The sequence below is a fragment of the Lepisma saccharinum genome, chromosome 25 (assembly GCF_977018435.1).
Source record: "Lepisma saccharinum chromosome 25, izLepSacc3.1, whole genome shotgun sequence".
NCBI classification, from domain to species: Eukaryota; Metazoa; Arthropoda; class Insecta; order Zygentoma; family Lepismatidae; genus Lepisma; species Lepisma saccharinum.
In genome coordinates this window covers 22,812,175-22,831,844 of record NC_139253.1, presented here as the reverse complement: position 1 = coordinate 22,831,844, position 19,670 = coordinate 22,812,175, and the positions used below count along the sequence as shown (strand labels likewise).

The following is a 19,670-nucleotide window of genomic DNA, read 5'->3' as shown; positions in this document are numbered from 1 at the left end:
TTTTTTTTAAATTTCTCGCACCATCAATGGTGTATGTATGCAGAACTGCTCTCACACCAAAAAAAAAAAAAAAATAATAATAATTGTTGTTCATCTCCTGTTAACCGTAAAGCATTTTCTAAAATACAGAATATGTTACCAAAGTGCTTATACGTTAAACACCCTAAGATCCAAAGCACAATTGTGACAAATAAACATATGCGAGTATGTATGTGTACGTACATTCAACACATACCTAACATATTTTTCAGTTGCTTAGTTTGCATATTGTTTCCCTTGACAATGACCATGACCACAGTGGGCAAGGTTGAAGTATGGCCATACCCTGCCTCGGGAATCTGCGGACCAAGGCCGCGCGCAGCTGTAGATAAGGGGAGAAAGCGAGTGGGAGGAACAAAGCAGTGCGCGCTACTGCAAACGGATGTAGCTGCACTGCAGTTGCCCCCTACGAGCCCTCTCGAGACACTAATTTCGCAGAGACTTGTTTTCATTCGCTCGCTCCAGAGATTGCCGGGATACAGTGTACAAGGAAGAAGGATCTTGTTACATTATACACAGTGCGCTATATTTTAACATTTTATCACTATGTGAAGGTCCTGCAAAGATGTTTAAGTGCAATTGATGGCCAGAAAGATTATCTGGGACTGTACCGGCAGTTTAGAGTGGGATCCGAATCACCGCATATGTTCTTCCTCCTCCGCGAGTCGAATCTGAGACCCCTTGATGACAGCGTTACTCACAACGATTAAGAAGAGGCCGCTCTTAAGTCACGAAAGTTGAATCAAGAAAGTGGGGGAGGGGTTTGTCCTAACCCTCACCCTTCCACAAGAAGTTACGTTGTGCGAATTAAGCTTTTTGCTTTGGGACGATATCCACTCAGTGGCGTACATGTTATTTCATTTCGGGAGATAGTTGTTTTTTGGGTATTCACATTTGTATGTTACAAGTTATAGTTATTTTCTACTCTTACGGCGGGCGGCCCTCATGCTGGGAAGGAAAGTGGGGAACGGAGAATACGCAGCAGACCAACCAGATAACAGCTGTGGCGCCGAGAGTTACGACGCCGAGGGATGAAGGTGTTTCCTGCAGTCTGCTGCGTTTGTTATCGCGCTGGATTGGTCGCTTCCCCGCTACCCACTTCCCTTGCCAGCATGTAGGGTGCCCGCCGTAAGACTGGAAAGAGCTATAGTAAGCTAAATTACTGCCTTGTGGTCTTAAGTACCTTAGAACATTGGTTCTAACCTAGGACATTAAATCTTATGATAACATTTACACATAGAAACACTTAGCATATTTACATTCTAAGAAAACCCAACTGCATAAACAAAAAGAACTAACGAACTAGTATCACAACAACTTGACCAATTGTCTATTGCCAAGTTCAAACTTAATGTTCATCTACCTACAAGTTTCTTGTGAAAGTGGAAGCTCATGGTCTGGCTCTATGGGTGTGCACTTGAGTCTATCGTCCAGAAGTGTTATACCACCTCTGTGAAATACCCACACAAGTTTTTGCGTACCTAATGAAGCTTAATATATTGCCAACCCTAGTTTTGGTCACCTTTCACTGAAAATGGGGCTATGACAAAGTTATATGTATTTCATGATATTTTTAACACGACTTTTTTTTACAAATTTCAAATATTGCGGAAATTATCCAGCCAATCACGAGAAGAGCGATGTAATTCAGCATTCGATAACCTGACAAAATCACTCAAAACATAGAAATGCCGATCTACAATATCAATACTATTGTCGATTTGCAAAATATTTCATAAAAACTTTCTCCCCCGCTCAGCTGATATTAATGAACAAGGAGAATAATGACATTGGCGTACACCAAAGAAGCCGATCCAACTACCACATGAAGGAAGTGAGTTGTAATCTATCTAGCTGTTGTTTATTTCTAATGACAATGACAGACTGATCAAACCAAGTAAATCAAACGAAATCAAGAGAATAATAAAGGTTAAAGCAAATGACAGTACTCACTAAGTTCACACTGCCCTGCTTCGTAATCGTACTACAGAATTTTCCTTCTCTTCCACCGTATCCATATATCACTGCAGTTGCTACAGGCTTTGTAGTTAACTTCCCTCCAAAAATTCAATAACGTTAAATATTAAGTCTCTGCTTTCGCTTGTACAGTTTCCCTATTCATCATGAAATCAAACACTTTGCACTGAAACAGGAACGACCTTTAGGCAGTGTTAAATAATTTTGTAACGCAGTAACAGCCACACAATGCAAAACAGCTGACTATTTGAGGCACGCCCTCCCCGCGGGTTGATAATTCGGCTATACTGCGCCACAGAGGCCGTTTATTTTGACCAAGATGCACGAAGCAAAGGCATGCTTTAAACACCCGTTTTGATTTCAGTTTCCCCCCCCCCTCCTCCTTTTCTTACCCTGTTATGCTCAGGACAATATACCATCGAAATATCTCTTTCATAATAAAAAAAATCCCTCAATTTGCGATTATGTATGGGTTGCATCGACTGCGTCACACGATCTCCAATGGAATGGATTTGAAACACTACATTTGCTCGCACACAGATCGCTGCGTTCACAGCCTTCCTAAATGATACAACCTCCCCTCACACAGCGCTCAAGCCAAAACACCCGATCAGCGTCCTCTACGCGACTGCTGCAACAGCGTCATAGCGAGCGAAACTACCATTGTGTTCCAGCCCCGATCGCGGCCTGGTCTACGCGGGTTGATATCACGGATCGCAGACCTCTCCACCGTCTCTCTTGGCGGAGCGGCGTGGGAACACTTGATGTTTCGAAGGAGATACAGTTCAATAAATAAGTTTTTTAATACTGATTTGCATTACAGATCTATTTGGGTGTACACGTGCGAATGTTCGAATAGGCAGAAGCCGCTACTGTTGTGAACACTTTAATACATGTAAAATATCAACACTATGCCATGAAAACATAAGTGGAAAACAGACTATAGGGAAATATTTGATGACTGGAACATTAATGGACACAATTGACTTGTCTTTGTTACATTGTTAAGAAATGGTAGAATCTATGGTTTCAATCTCAGTTTCTTTGATGGGATAAAAACATCCTTGGCAAGGATGAAAATAATTTTCTTTTACCGGGGATATTAGGGGGGGTACCCGGCATCCCCACTTTAATTCTCACATTGTCAAGCCACATAATATACCGAACGAGTTTAAAGTTACAGATTCGTATTCGGAAGGTGAAAGTTCAAGTCCCACTGCCGACCTTTCCGGTTAAGGTTCTCCCGTGGTTTTCCTCAGTCGCTGCATGCGAATGTCGAGGCGGAATCCGCGGGCGATTCCCCCCGTTACCTCTCCCGACGCAGCCAAACTGATGGTGAAAATAAGCAACTTTAAGCCAACCCAGACAATATTGCAAGAATTTCCTTCGCCCCAAAATATAGCTCGCGAAGAGGCGGTGGAGCCATCACGAGGACGCCAGGGAAGAATTTTGATGAAGGTGTGGCTGAGGAGGGAAGGTGTACGTGGCCGAGGGTCGGAATGATCACCTTGCAAAGTGTTTGACCTCTGGAGCACGCACGCCGGAAGCTGCGAGAAAGAATGTCCCTCGTAACTGGAGTCTCCGGATGTTCAAGGAGATGGTGTTGTGCACTGGCTGGAAACATTAAGGTTTTTCCCGTCCTGGCACCAAAGACCAATGTGATACGTGTCTGCTTGTAATACCCGTTCCATTGAATTAAACTTAATGCAGTAAGGGGAATTAAATCGGCCAATGCTTTTTGGGCATTACATTGGCACGGACACGCGGACTAAATTTTAATAATAAAGTAACAATTGTAATGATAGTTAATCAACATTATTCTTAAAGTTTCTGTGCAATGAAATAAGAAACTTAAAACTGTTGATTAAACACAACTACCCTTAAAATACTTTCCCAGATTTATAGCTATAATTGAACAATTTTGTGTGATGGGTGGGATAGAACGAAACACTGCCTCTTCACTTAATAAGAAATTGATTTTAATTTCTGTGAATTGTCCAATGATGAAAAATAAATTATTTAAGACAAAGAGAGAAGGGAAGGTAACTGACCTTCGAATATTCTAGTGAAGTTAAGGGGAAAATGTAACACTTAAAGGACAAATTAATTGATTTTTGGTGTCACGGGTGGGACACAATACAGGGTGGTCACAAAGTGGGCGTACCCTCCCGATGGTAATAGTCGGTTTACTTGATATGACGACATACCTGTGTCACTGATTAACCACCTCTGGGACTTCTTGGGGGCCCTTCAGAACATATTGAGGGGACGTCACCGCTCGGAGAAAGGTCTTATTCACACTTGCATCGCGAAGTGTGCCAAAATATGGCGCAGAGTTCGGCCGTGCTACGAAAAAGACTGTCTCCATACCGATATTTCGGACACTTAAACTATCAGGTATGTGTTCATATCAAGCATGCAACCATTACCATCGTAGTGTTTTAAATACAGGGTAAGTACGCCCACTTTGTGACCACCTTGTATAAAACAAAAGTAAATCAAAAAGTTAAAATAAAGGAACAGTATGTAAAATATCTATACCTTCTAACTTAATTATGCAAAATACTTGAATTTTTATGCAAATAACAATTTTAGATTGTTCAGTCAAGTTACAGCATTGCATTTCATTTTAAAAATTTTGATTCAGGGACACTTTAACATGGAATTCCTCTTTTGCATCGAAGCAACAACGTTCTATCAGCACAGTAGAAGATAAATGTGCATGGATGAGTTTGGTCTTAACAGCCTCTGCGATAGATATTCCAAATATTCACCCGTTTTGAATAATACAATCTATTTAGAAAGTCTCCTGCACTCAGAGAACTAAATGCATAATATCGATGCATTTCAATGCATCGGTTGATGTTCCTTGATGCACCTTCCTGCATCTTTTGGGATGATGCACTTAAACGTCTGGTAAGAGCTACAGAGTATATGTAGCTCAGACGAAACATATAAGTGCATCATCAAATAAGATTCATTCTGGTGCATCAAAACGCATCAAGGTGCATCAAAACATATCAACTGATGCATTGAAGTGCATCTCGACTGAAAGAAATCCTCACTTGAATCAAATGATGCACTTGGGTGTTTCTTTGACGACATACAGAATCTGATTCTTTGAAGAAGCCATAAAACACACTTTAGTGCATCAATCAATGCATTCTGGTGCATCAATCGATATGATACATTTAGATTTCTGTGTGTAGGTCGTTGTGTCGATGAAGACAAACTTTTGACTGGACCTTCAGTTTAAAGTGGAATCAGAACCTATGTGCAGGCTCCAGCGGAACAGGGTTGCCACTATGCCATCGCATTGGAAAGACGCATATATTTTCATTAAATAACGTTGGAGAGTCCCATATATATTCTAGATATCATAGTTAAATATATAATATACTCAACGCAGTATACTCAACCATCTGATGAAGGAATAACAAATCGTATTCGTTCCATGTAATCACATGTTTTACGAACTCTCATCCCAAACAATGAAAGCGTCAAACAGTCTATAATGTACGAGACAGATTATATCTTGCCTAAGCATCTTGTACATAAACACGTACAGAAAAGTCCTTCACATATCGTCCCATGACATGCAATAAATTCTGCTTCTATTTATGGTTATTTAAAGTCGCCTTTCTACCTCTCCGACTATGAAGAATAATGATGATGAGATGAAAATAGATGATGGAACAAATGCAATGAAGCATTCATGATTATTCAGGACCCGAACTTAGGACTCCTGACATTGTAGAACAGCGCGCTATGACACCAGGGGCCCCCGGGATCGAACCCAGGCCTGGGCATGAGTGTTCATTGTGAGTGTCCCGTCATCAAAATCATAATATCATCACTCATCCTCATCTTCGAAGTTAGCAAAGGGGCAAAGAAACGTAGTAAATCAATCAATCAAACAAATATGTCTTGAAGAGTAGCAGCATCTATGACGGTTGGCAGTAGTGGTTCAAATTACTATGTTTCGCAGAGTTCCCACGGTTTAAACTTTTAAAAATATGTTATTTGATTCACGCTATCACCGACGGCGAGTGATTACAGCCGTCGTTATCTTTAAATTACCATGGAGAGGGGTGGAGCAGTAAAGTAAGTGGAAAGCAGAAACATTAGAGGGGCAGTGTACTTAATATACTCCTAAATTTAATATAAAAACTGTATTTATCTAGTTTTGCTTGTTCGTTTAAGCCTAAAGGTTTTTGATTGATTGATTGAGTTGGTGTTTTAAGTCCACTTTATGCACAATAAGGCTAATTGGAACTGGACCTACAGTTTAAAGTGGGATACGAACCACTATGTGCCTCCACCGTGTAGGGGCCTAAAGGGGACGGACGAATCGACCGTCCCCCTGGCCTCCCTCTGACATTCGTGAATTTTGGGTAACACGCGTCCTTCCGCTTCTTAAGTCCGTATGATGAAACTAGATGAGTTGCCGGAGTAACATCAACTGGTTAAATCATTGTACTCCCCAGGATTGCCACGTCAGCCGTGGTAAATCCATTGCCACAAATTCATCCAGGTGTTCGCGACAGCAGTGTAGCCAACTTACCAGCGCACGATGCGAAATTTTCGCTCAGGGCGAAGATCGATGTGTTCCACTGGATGGAGACAGGAGAGGTGTCGCATGCATAAAAGATGAAGTCTGAGGTGGCCGGAGAGGATGTTTGAGGGGATGCCGTGGGAGGCAGTGGTTGTATGAAAACAGATTTTGCTTCGCTGTGCTTAAAATTGCTCCAGGCACGAGAAATGTTAAGCAAAATATCACACTTTCCTACTTCGCATTCTGCGAAAAAGGCACAAGAGTGCAACAAGTAGTTGGGATTCTATAGCTCACTTGCTCCCGTAATAGCATTTTTACCTGATCAGCAAGCCCGCCAAGGGAAGAATGCGCACAAACATGCGCTGTGGACAGCCCGCAATTGAAAATGACGAATACGATGAAGCGTGGGTGAAGACCAACGTCAGCTTCATGAATCGCTGTAGACGTGCACGTATTTTCAGATATACTGTGGAAATACTCCAGTTATAGGTCCAGGGTAGTTCTATAATTTCTTTAACAAGTTGGCCTTATTTCGTTAAAAAAATAGTGTTACAAAGGACTGAGATTAATACAAGGAGTCGTTACTGAATTAGAGACAGAAAAGAAAAAGGTGAGCTGTCGGAATCCAACACCTTAAAGAAAGCATTACAGGAAAAAAGACAACTGAGGATTCACACTAGTTTACAGTATTGCAAAAACAAACTCACTAACACCCAGAATTATCCATTCACGTTCACTATTTCCCGTACTCGTTATTTCCCATATGGTTTCATATGCACGTTGTTGTTGTTCAATAATTCTATTTGCCGCTATTCAGTTGCTTCCTTGCCGACAGAATTTCCGCACAGTTTTGACTTTACATTTCATGTATTGCCACAGTTTCACTCACGTGCGAAAATAAAGATAAGTCAACAAACAAAAAAAAGTACGACCAAGGGAAACTATAGACTATTTCCATGTATGTATTTAAAAGACAATAGGCTATTCGTAAAGCAATATTTTAACAAATTCACAGCAACTTTCGTACTTCAGAAGATATTCGAGTGTTACATAGAAAATGTTTAGTGTCTTGTTAACCCGTCATGATTTTTTCTATTCAATGGCTTTAGGGAAGAGGCTATTTCATATCTTTTTTTGATTGTGGGGCGAAAGTTGTAATATTTTAGAAGTTCTAACTACAATATAGCAGAAATAAAAAGAAGCGGAAAGTAATGGAGTGGGAAGCAATGGAAGGAAAAAGGCAACAACAATCGAACTCAATGGAAAATAATGGGGGAGGAGGGAAGATGAGATACTAAAATATAGAAACAACTTTTTTGGAAACCAGGAAGAAATGTAGTATACAAAAGTTATAATGAAACGAAAAGCAATAGAGAAAGTAGAATCAAAAACGAAGAGAAATGGAAATAGTATATTGGTTAAAGAAAACTGAGACGAATGGAAAGAGTGAAGAAAGATACATATGAAAAAGAAAACATGAGTAACAAATAAATAGCCAATAAACAACTATAAAAAGAAACAAATAAGTGGAGAGTAAAAGGATCTTTGACGAAAATGTATGATAAAAAGTCATAGTGAAGAATAGGAAATAAATGAAAAAATAAAAAATAATAATAGGTAACTCAAATAACAAAAAAGCAAAGAAAAACTCTGAGGGCACAATGGCAGAACTTATGAGCTTGAGCTATCACATCAGTAAGTCAAAGGCGAAAGACAGAGTATACTAGTGAAAGCAAGAAAGAAACGGGAAATCCAGTGAGGACATGACGTCTAGACACCACTGCTGCCGTTCCTTGAAAGTCCTTTTGTGAGCCATGCGGTGGATTGGGACACGGTTGACTCCGAATGGAAACCGAGAGTAATAGTCATCACGTGTTACGCCATCTGGAAAAGACATCGACAAAGTGAAGAGGTTATCTATCCCAGAGAGTGAAAAATCGAAGGAAATCAGTATCTCAGACTATCTCTGAAATCAGAAATGGCAGTAACTTATTGCCGCGAAGGAGGAAGGGAAACGTAGAAAATGAGATATTATCGAACGAATGAAGATAAGACATTGTTTGTAAGATATGAGGAGGTGCAGATGACATTGTTAGAGTATGCACCATACCTTAGGAACACAATTTTCTCCACATTTCTTTGACACATCTTACTCTGGCAGTACGTGCTAATATGTCTCAGACCAAAAGGTTGTAGGAAAGACACCATCAATCCAAATATGTATGGATCTACATCCTTACAATGCAAATATAAACAGCTACATGTAATCTCAGACTTTTCATACAGCAAATACTGTTGGGGAATGTAAATGCAATTTCCATCTTCTATTGCTGACTATATCAATACCAGCTACGACAATCTGGGAAGAGATATTGAATAACTATACAATATTAGGCATTGAAAGTAATATTCTTACGATAATATTTTTATTTAAAAATTTTTTCTTCTTTTCCTCAACTCGATATGTATTATTCTTCGATATTTCACCTTGCGTAGTGAACATTTTCTGGCGTATATAAGAGAAACGTTTTCAAATTAAGAGGAAGTATGTGTACCTTCTTTTCGGCCTCATTAAAGAAGATATATTTTTTCCTTGTTTCTCTTTCAAAATGGCTATGTCTGCATTTTGTACAATAATATAAACAAACACAGCAATTCCAAAATATTTTGTTAAGTTCCATATCTATTTATGTACGTACATACAACTTTATCTCAATTTCTGTTTTCTTTAAAAAAAAAAAAAAGCACCCTGTGTCATTACTATATTTTAAATCCCCATAACTCATCTTCAATCCCTACGTATTGCCAGACCAGAATATAAGTGGGAAGTTGAGAAGGGGAGGTCACCTTGGGCCTCCATTGAGAAAAATATGATTTGTAAAGGGACATAAATTGAAAAACAAAAAATGTGATAAAAGTATTTGCAGCAACTATCTGACATAACTTAGCCTGTGTGTGTGTGTGTTAACCTCGGATGTGACGTATTGTCCATGTAGTACGTCGCATGTTTTATCTCATATTCCCCATGTATTAGTGTTGCGAATTTTATAGCAAGATTCAGTTTTTTCAGTTTCAATATCGAACTCGCTTTAGGCAAAATTCTTCCCTAAGAAACCTCTAGCGAAGCGGAGTGGTGTTCCCACTAACGTTTCCTGTATGGACTTTCTACGGCTTTTCACTTTAGAACTTTATTCTATTGCCATGCTTTTTCCTGTCCCCATCCCCCCATACACTCCATTACTCTCGCGTAGGCGCCGTTATTGTCTTTCGTCAACTTCCCGAAAAACAATCGTGAATCAAGTCTCCTGTTCGATGCTCTTTCTGCCTGTCTTCCCTTCTGATGTCTTTCAATTCTAATGGCTTCGAACTTTATATCTCCGTTAGGAGACCAGACATTGGGTACCTATGCTGGAATTTTGCAATAAAATTTAACAATGGGAGCAAACACAGCTCACTGCGGGTAGAAATCTGGCTGATACCTCACACATTTCTAGTATCTATACCTTGTATCAACTATTTCTGGAGCAAGCAAACGAAAACAAGTCTCTGCGCAAGTAGTGATACGAGACGGCTTCACCAATGAACACGTGAGAGGGAAGCGTATTGCGTGGATGGGGGCGGGGGAGCGACTGCAGTTACCAGCCTTCGCAGTGGCGTGTGCTACTTCGCTCTACCCCCCCCCCCCTCTTTGATGCTATGCGCGGCCTTGCCCGAAAGTTAGCTGGGACAGAGTATAACTGTATTCTTTGTTTCTTTTTCAAATGCTGCAAGTTGTTTCTGACTTGAAGAAAAAAGTTAGATGGTACCAATATTGCTAATTTTGAGTCAACTGGTTCGTTATTGTGTAACTCACTCTTTTTCTAAGTGCAATAACTATTTGTGTACCATTGTAATGGTTTGCAAGACTAGATCTGCTATAACATTTTTTTTAAATATATTTCGGAACACTTCTTCAATTGGAACAAATTATGCAACTGGGCTCCCAAACTTTACCATCAAATATGCTTAATTGACTTATTTTTAAAGAAAAGTTTCTTTCCAGTTCGTTTTGTTTCTATCATCTTAGAAACAAAATAAATGTTCTTCATGGCAGGGCGGTATGATTGCGAAATCCCAATATTACTTCGGTACAAAACAGTATAATTTTGGAAGCTATGCAGTACAGGCAAATTCCCCTATACCCTGTCCCAGGAATCTTAGGAGCTAGTGGTCCCTGTTGCATACTCGGTAGGGGCACATAGTTGTTCGGATGCCTCTTTAAATTGTAGGTCCAGTCCCAATTAGCCTTACTGTGCATAAAGTGGACATAAAACACCAACTCAATCAATCAATGAAACCTATCTATCCACAAATTGAACCTAATAAACAAGACTCAAACCCTATCCTCTGTGATACCTGTATTGCAGTAAGCAAAGTTGCATTAACATCCCGCCTCTCTCGCCAGCAAACCTTTATGTGCATCCTAACTGCATTGGCATTCTTCTCTGCATCATGCACTATCTGCAGCCTGCAATTGTGTCTAATCAGCATTAAAACGCTGTACATGCTCGCTTCGACTTCACGTCCATCAAAGGTGCATCATTCACTGCCACTCTGGCAACAGTCGTTTAACCTTTTTTTTACGACAGCCTTTACGATGCCCACGTCCCCTGCCACCTTTCACAGAATATAAACGTTGACACGGTTTGTTGTCAAGTTCATTCTCGACAGACTGACTCAAAATTCTCAACAAATTCTGATTTGCGCAATGGCGTTAAGTTAGTCGTGCCCAAAATTAAAATTAAACTTATGAAAAAAAACTTTCTACATTTTGAAATTTCCTATCAACATATTTGTTTTTATACATATGAGCTGCGGTGATCTAGTCGTTAGAGCGTCTGAATGGCACGGGGAAAATCCAGTTTCGATTCTCGGGGCGATTGATTTTAAATGGCAATATCCCTGTTGCAGAGGCTCTGTGGTTCACCCAGCCGCTAAAAAATGGTCGAGTCCTCCCGAGTCATTACATGCGCGGAGGGCTTGTTCTCGTTCGCTTGATTGCATGGCGACGACGTTACCACTACGCCATCAAGGAAGCCCACAAGAATCGAAGGCTAATCTTCTAAAAATTGCTTACGAAATCAAGAATTCGTTTATTTATTTATAGAGCGTAACAGGCCCAGCTCAATTATACAATTATAGCTGTCTAATTACATAACAGCACGATATTATTACAACAGATTCACTGCAATGTTTCAGTAATGGTATTTTAATGTTTGTTTAAACTCGTTGCATAAATATCAATGGTGTTCACACTTGCTATCGTATGTTGCACGCTCTCCACACCAGAGAAATTGAAAGCACTGATGTTTTCGCTAAATAGAAAATGACGCAAACTTTCAAAGCAGTATGAATGAGTGAAAGAGTGAAAATGTTTCGGGTCCTTCGACACACATGGCACTTTTGGATCCTTCAAGTTATACGAGAAAACAAATCTCTTATCTAAAATCCTTACCTGAAAACTATAGAAGAGCGTGTAAAAAGTTCCTTGAGGAAGGTTAGAAGTACACGATTGGATCTGCACAGTACGTGCACAACACGTTGAAGAGGCAAGGGCACACTAGAAACTTCCTTAGGGACAGTGGGGAAAACCCGCTCTTCTCAATAAGCTTCACACATTTGTTAAAAACTCATCATCTCCCAACACGGAGAATAAGGAGTTGAGAAGTTGTAACAATCCTATTAACATTCAGTGGAATCGTTACAACCCAGAAGTGTCCACGACTGTACATGACCAAGTAACAAGAAAATATCGTCGGATGAATGCTGTTTTGTCTTATCTCCACTTTTCGTCGGAGATGATTTGATCACGTTATCGTCTTCATATACATGTTAATGCGTCACGTTCCGAATCGATTCATTGATTGATTTAGTTTATTTAACTTCGCTTTTCTTCACTTTTGGCTAATCGCGAAGATGGGGATAAGTGATGATAGCATGATATTGATGAAAGAACACTCACCCATGCTCAGGCCGGGATTCGAACCCGGGAACCCTGGCGTCAGGTGGTGTGTAATATCAACAATAATATGTTTATGCAAATCTTATAGTGTACTCCAACTCCACATAAATCTAACTTTAAACAGAAGAACATCGACTTACCTTTATCAGCCAATATCCACGTTCAGTTCTCAACTCCTGCTGCTCATGGCTCGGACACACCTGTTGAAGAAACAAAGAAAACTGGCGTGAACAACTTGGTGGCTGTGTCTCGACGCGCACTTAAGATCAGCTGCATCGTAAAACAAGTGGAGAACAATTGCTAGAACTCGCCTCTTAAAACATATTCATTGGAGGAGTGATAGAAACGGGCCGATTGTAACACGTTGGCTGTACAGGTACTGACATTGGATTAGAAGAGTTTTCTGTTGGAAAACCAATGTTATGTATACAGTTGTCACTTGTCATGTATTCAGACTTGCCAAGACTTAACTCCAGTTGATTTTGTACATAGGAGAGTTATCCAAAGTTAATACCAAAAATAAAATAACCTCCAGGTGTGCAATAGCCTGTGTTATGACCTACTAGTTGGCAAGGCTGATTTGCCGCTAGGCTATTATAGGGGCCGCATAAAAATGGGCTAATCGGGACTGGACCTACAGTTTAAAGTGCGATCCGAACCACTATGTTCTATTGAACCTGGAACGCATTAATTACATTACCTCTACGACATCTGGGAAAGCATTGAGCAGACTAGGATAAAGCAAGATGGTCCACATATTTTATTGAACGCCTTCATATGAGCCTCTTGCAATTCCTAGAACTCCTATAAAAAGTACTCTTTTTGCACCCTAAGCTCACTACCAACAGTTACTTTCTTTTTAGACGAAAGATGTGAAAAACCAAGTTCTTTGTCTCTTATTTTTTGGATTTTCTCTTTTCGTTCCTTCACCCCTTGTTCTTTGATTCCGTCTCCTCTGCGCCCGAGTGGAAATAAAAGCTATCTCACTCCGCGAAGCTTTCTGTTTTCCTCACGTGGAGCGCCGTGGATTCTTTGGGACTCCCAGGGGAAACCCCGTAACTTGTGATGGATCGTACAGGCTTGAAGAAAATTCAATGTTTCGATATTTGTGGAAGATTTTACGCGGCAGCGTTTTGGAATGGATTTTCTTTCACTTTCGTGCAGTTACAGCAATAATTGCGTTGTGCCTATATGCAGGCAATGACTAGTTGGTTGCGCCGTGGATTGCAGCAAGAGAATTACGATACTCTAAATGCTTTTTAGAGTTTATTTATGGCTGCAGCAAAAAAATATAAGTTATTTCTATGTACCGGAGAGGTCCAAGGTTTGAGTTTTGAGAATTCAGCTAACTGGAGTTCATATAAAATTGGCATTACTTCTACTGCCAATACGTGCAAACTTTACCAATGAGAAAACATCTATGTTACTACAGCCCTTGGACGGCCAAGGCCTTTCCAAATGGCTTTTCACTGGGTTATGTCTTGTCAATGCTCCGAGTTTGTTTGAGTTTTAAGTTCATTTTATGCACAGATAGTCTAATTTCGACTGAACCTACAGTTTAAAGTAGCATCGAAACCACCATATTCCTACACCGGGTATAGAACCCACAATATCTTGATTACAAGCAGATCACGTCATCACAACCGAGTCCCATAGCCGATGTTTGCTGGCTTTCGAGACCGCAAACTGTATTTCTAAAGAGAAGATTATCAGAGATTTTAGTACAACATAGTGAATGGTTGAAAATATTTTTGGTGCGATTTTCCAATATTTTGCAATTATCAAAGCACTAAATACTTAAAAATAATTATGATTAACATTTAAGGGGACAGTAGTACTCATAATCATTTGAGCATAACTAGGCATTGTAAAGCATTGCTGCATACATACAGGATACAAAAATATTTTTCAATGAAAGTATATTATTGTGCGATGTAAACACAGGCAAAATCATGATAAACTGCATCTATTCGGGAAACTCAAAAATATGTACAGTGTCTCTCAAACGTTTTAGGACAACGACATTTTAAACTAGGCAACCCAATTTACACAAGCCGTTGGTGGGTTGCGTGCAGATTTAGGCTCAATTTCAGGGTTGCCACATGCACAATAGATATTTATAAAACACGCGAAAGAAATATAAACAAGTATTATTGTATAAAATTATTAAAAATATCACTATTATATCGCAAATGACAAAATTCTTTCTGAAAGAAAAAAATAGGTTTTCTAGTATTTCATCGCTGATGAGTCTACAGTAAGGAAAAGAGGTGAGAGGAAACGAAAGGTCACAAAGGAGAGGAGAAAGAGAAAGCGAAAGGAGAAGAGGAAAAGTAGAGGAGAGAAGAAAGATACGATTGACGAGGAGAGGAGATGTAGTGAGGAGAATGGGAAAAGATTCGAGAAAAGATGAGGAAAAAATAACAAAGAAGAGAAAAGAGGAGAAAACGAGAGGAGAGGATAGGAGGAGACGAGAAGAGGGAAGTGGAGAGTAGAGTAAAGGAAAGAAAAAGAGAAGAACGAAAAAGAGAGAATAGTGCAGTGGAGTCGGAAATCTAAGGCAGGAAAGTAGATAAGAGGAGTGGAGAAGAGTGGGATGTAGTTAAGATGCGAGAAAAGTAGGAAAGGCGATATGAGATAAAAGCAGAACGGAAAGAGGGGAGAGAAGAAGGAGAAGGAACTGGAGAGAAGAGGTAGTTGCAGAAAATATCGTCTGAGCGTCAAGAATGGACGCATTGGTCAAATTATCGACAAGAAACATTCAATAACATTTTGAAATGTATTGGAGAATATATTAGATCGGTGCGAAATGCCTTTTGGCTGAGTTCAGAGCAAATTAAAATCTTCATCCATAAGATCTTTGATTTTACCTGCGATTACACCACTAAAAAAATGAACGTAATTTTTAATATTTATAAGAATTATTCAATTTTTCTCCACTTCTCGGTTCGTTGAAATGGAGATTTTGTAATTCAATATTTCCCCTCCCCCCATCGTTAATTCCAAACTGAATCATTCCGTTTCACACGGCGTGGACAATGAACACAATGGGATATGTCTAAAACTTACGAAAATTTTCTGCCAGCGGAAGGGTTTGAACCTACGACCATCAGATTGACAATCCTGAACGGTAACCACTACCCTACAACCTTTAGCTCCTTACACCAGGTAGAAGAACCACTACACTACGCCTTTACCTTCGAATGAAACAACAATTTTTTTTTAAGTATTCTGTCCTTCCAATATTGTAAATGTCGTTTGGTATACGTGTAGTTGAACTTTTACTTTAATTTTGATTTGCTTTCTTGTAGTATAACCGATATCTTCGAGAAATAATTTTCGAAGTAATTATAAACGAGAATATTGGTAGTTGTGAAAATGCGAGTTATTTCTTCTAACTTATTATTGTGATTAGACATTACTAATGGAAAATATCTAGAGGCTTGAATATTACAGGACGATGTTCTTTTCCTGTGATACTGTAACAGACAAAATGCTTGTTTACTGATGCAAGTCTTGTGTCCAGAACAGTCTTATGAAATGTATTTGCTGTTGCGTAAGATAACACGAAATAATTACACCGTTTGCGAACTACCAAATCTGTGCAACGTTATACGTAATCAGGTGGAAAATTTTATTCATAAGATCACTTCACATTTGACAGTGTTAGTCAAGAGAGACTCGTGGGACACTGTGTTAAGGTGCTGGACTAAATCCTTCTAATTTTTCTTCCTCGAAGAACAACAATTTCTAAGGAAGAGCAACAGTGATGATCTTTCTTATTTCTTTTAAATGCTTACACTTTCCTTTAATTGGGTTAAAAATAAATAAGAATATTGCTTGCATTTCTGTCATTGACGTAAACCAGAGAGAGAGACAGACAGACAGACAGACAGATATTACAAAATAGTTCAAATAGTGCGAACGCCATTAAAACGTCATGATAATTCTATGTAGCGTACTTAGAATTATTCATACAATAATGAACATGTGTAATTGTGAGTTAACAAAAAAAAAACAATACTAAAAAGACATTTTCGCATCACGATTGCAGTTCGAAAAAGTCGGGACAGGGATTGAAAGTAACGCACTGTCCTGACTAAATCGGTGAATCGGACGTCTGGTAGCCTTGCATCAATGATTATAAAACTAAAACCACCCAATATTGCAGCTTGAAGACTTTTGCGCAAGAAACAGATTCATTTATACAAGAGCAAAATTGAAATTTTTACACATTTCAAAAATCGACGATGTTATTTTCGTATTTATTTATTTATTTATTTATAGGTTCACAGTTAAATATTTTAGGGTTCGAGGGGGAAGCATGGCCCACATGGCCCCTCCCCTGGGTACTGACCTTACGTAGACAGTGGAAGAGAAATTTTGGAGAATCTTTCTATTAAATTTAGTATTTACATTCACCTTATGCTCAGATAGGTTAAACCGTTTATTGACAATCGTGAACTTTTCGTTTAATAAATAATATTTGGTTTTAAGCGACGGGAAAAGATTGGTCGAATTTCCTTTCTTGCTCTTTTGAGAGAATATATACTTCTACAATAGCAATCGCGTTCGGAAACCTTGAAAAAAAATGACTTGGTTTTGAAAGGCAGACAAGCTTGGTAGTCTAGCTTGCTCGCGATCAAAGTGACTCACTCACGCTATTCAAGGCCGCTTCTTATAGCAAAACACTCTGCTTCGATGCACAGTGTCTGCACCCAGCACGTTACAAGTGACCAGAGTCGAATTTTAAAGAGAATCTGAAGAATGGTAGATTTCATCAGAGACGGCTAGGTAGGCACCAGCTCAACATGCAATAGTTTAAGTGATAATTCCTGACATACAAAAAACCGTATTGAATAATTATTGGGATAGTAATACGTGTATCCGCTCCTTTTTAACAATGTAAGCTCGAATACAATCTGTATTCCATTTATTTATATTGGCAACTTGGTTAACCGGAGGTTATTTTATCGCCTTCGATAATCGAATTGTCTGATCGATTATTTTTTGTTTACCCAGGAACATGCCCCATGCCCCAATTTCTTCACGATGGAGGGTTGCCACCGGTTCCATACACAGGCCGAGAACCTAGAGAGTGAGAATAGGCGGACTCGAATCCATGCCGTCCTGCAGTCGGAGGTCACGGAGGAGGATTTTTTCTTATTTTACCTTTGGCTAATCGCGAAGATGAGGATTAATAATGAATAGAAAAATAAAGAAGGCCACGCACAAAGTAGAGGACGATCTTCAACCTCTTAGGTGACGAGTTCAAGCCTTAAATATGAGGATTTCAACCTTAGACGACCTCAATTTCAAATTTATAAACAAAATGCCTACTTAAACTAAACTTCTCATCAAGGCCAAAATAGTTTGTAACTGTGAAACTACCCCTGAATACAAATTGACATTTGTTTCCATGTGAGTAAGAATTAAATGTGTGGCATACAGAGATAGATGATACCTTTTGAGAAACAATTAACTATACCCTGTCCCAGCATCTCTGGAGCAAAGCCGCGCATAGCGGAAGAGAAGTGTAGAGAGGGGAGAGGGGATCGAGTGGACAGAGCGAATCAGTGCACGCTGCTAGGAAGGCTGGTAACTGCAGTGGTTTTCCTCCCTCCACGCAATCCCATTCCTCTCACGTGTTCATCGCAGCTCAGATACTTGTTTTCGTTCACCTGCTCCAGAGATAAGTGGGACAGAGTGTAGTTCGCATACATGTAGCAAGTAAAGATACTTATCCCAGAATGAAAATTCCACATAGTTTTAAAACGTTTGTTTGAATGAATAACTGGAAACGGATCACACATAATTCCCTTGCCAAAATCTAGTGGTCGAAAATTAATTTCAAGACATTTCATATCTATTCACCATATTCCAAGTTATAAGGAACTATTTCGTAGATGTTCGTGAAATCGTTATAAAATTACAAATAAAATATATTCACAAGCTTAGATATACTAATACGAAGAAAGAAATTCAGAGTTAAATTTCAAATGCATGTGTATCAAGTAATTCTAGAAGTACAGAGCTATATCTGAGTATTTAACTTCTTTTTTGCAGATAACGTTTACAATATTGAGGCGACAGAATAATTAGGAACAGTAGCTCCAAGAAAACAAAGGGCGTAATGTATTGGTTAGAGTTCTTGAAAGCATTGCGGTCCCACGTTCGATCCTCCATACTAGATGTTCCTTAAAAAAGAATCCCTTCCATTAAACAAGAGCATGGTAAAATTATTTGTAATAGCAGTATATAGCCTAGTGGCTACATTGTTCTGCATATGGAATTTATAAAACAAAATAAACAAATAAATGAATTGACACACGTTCAACGGGATATTTTTGTAAATAAGATCATGAATTATGATACTCTGACGATAATTGTGTACTGCTTCAAAGACATTGACAAATATTAATGAAGTAACTATTTATATGTGTGGCAATTCAGGACATGCTAATTTTACCCCTTTCCCACTTGAGTTCAATGCAAGGATGCAAGGATGTGTAAAAATTTCAATTTTGCCTAACCTTCTTGATTTTCTTATTCATTATTAATCCTCATCTTCGCGATTAGCCAAAGGTAAAATAAGAAAAAATCCTCCTCCGTGACCTCCGACTGCAGGACGGCATGGATTCGAGTCCGCCTATTCTCACTCTCTAGGTTCTCGGCCTGTGTATGGAACCGGTGGCAACCCTCCATCGTGAAGAAATTGGGGCATGGGGCATGTTCCTGGGTAAACAAAAAATAATCGATCAGACAATTCGATTATCGAAGGCGATAAAATAACCTCCGGTTAACCAAGTTGCCAATATAAATAAATGGAATACAGATTGTATTCGAGCTTACATTGTTAAAAAGGAGCGGATACACGTATTACTATCCCAATAATTATTCAATACGGTTTTTTGTATGTCAGGAATTATCACTTAAACTATTGCATGTTGAGCTGGTGCCTACCTAGCCGCCTCTGATGAAATCTACCATTCTTCAGATTCTCTTTAAAATTCGACTCTGGTCACTTGTAACGTGCTGGGTGCAGACACTGTGCATCGAAGCAGAGTGTTTTGCTATAAGAAGCGGCCTTGAATAGCG

General features: G+C 39.3%; 1 protein-coding gene across 1 annotated transcript in view; it reads right to left on the bottom strand.

Moving 5' to 3' along the window:
* The window catches only part of SPR (G protein-coupled sex peptide receptor), a 476,822-nt gene that overhangs the window by 246,274 nt on the left and 210,878 nt on the right, over positions 1-19,670 (bottom strand). Inside the window, exon 4 of the mRNA XM_083111284.1 lies at positions 12,713-12,772. The gene's annotated coding sequence lies outside the window, so the exon portion shown is untranslated. The remainder of the gene's footprint in view (positions 1-12,712; positions 12,773-19,670) is intronic.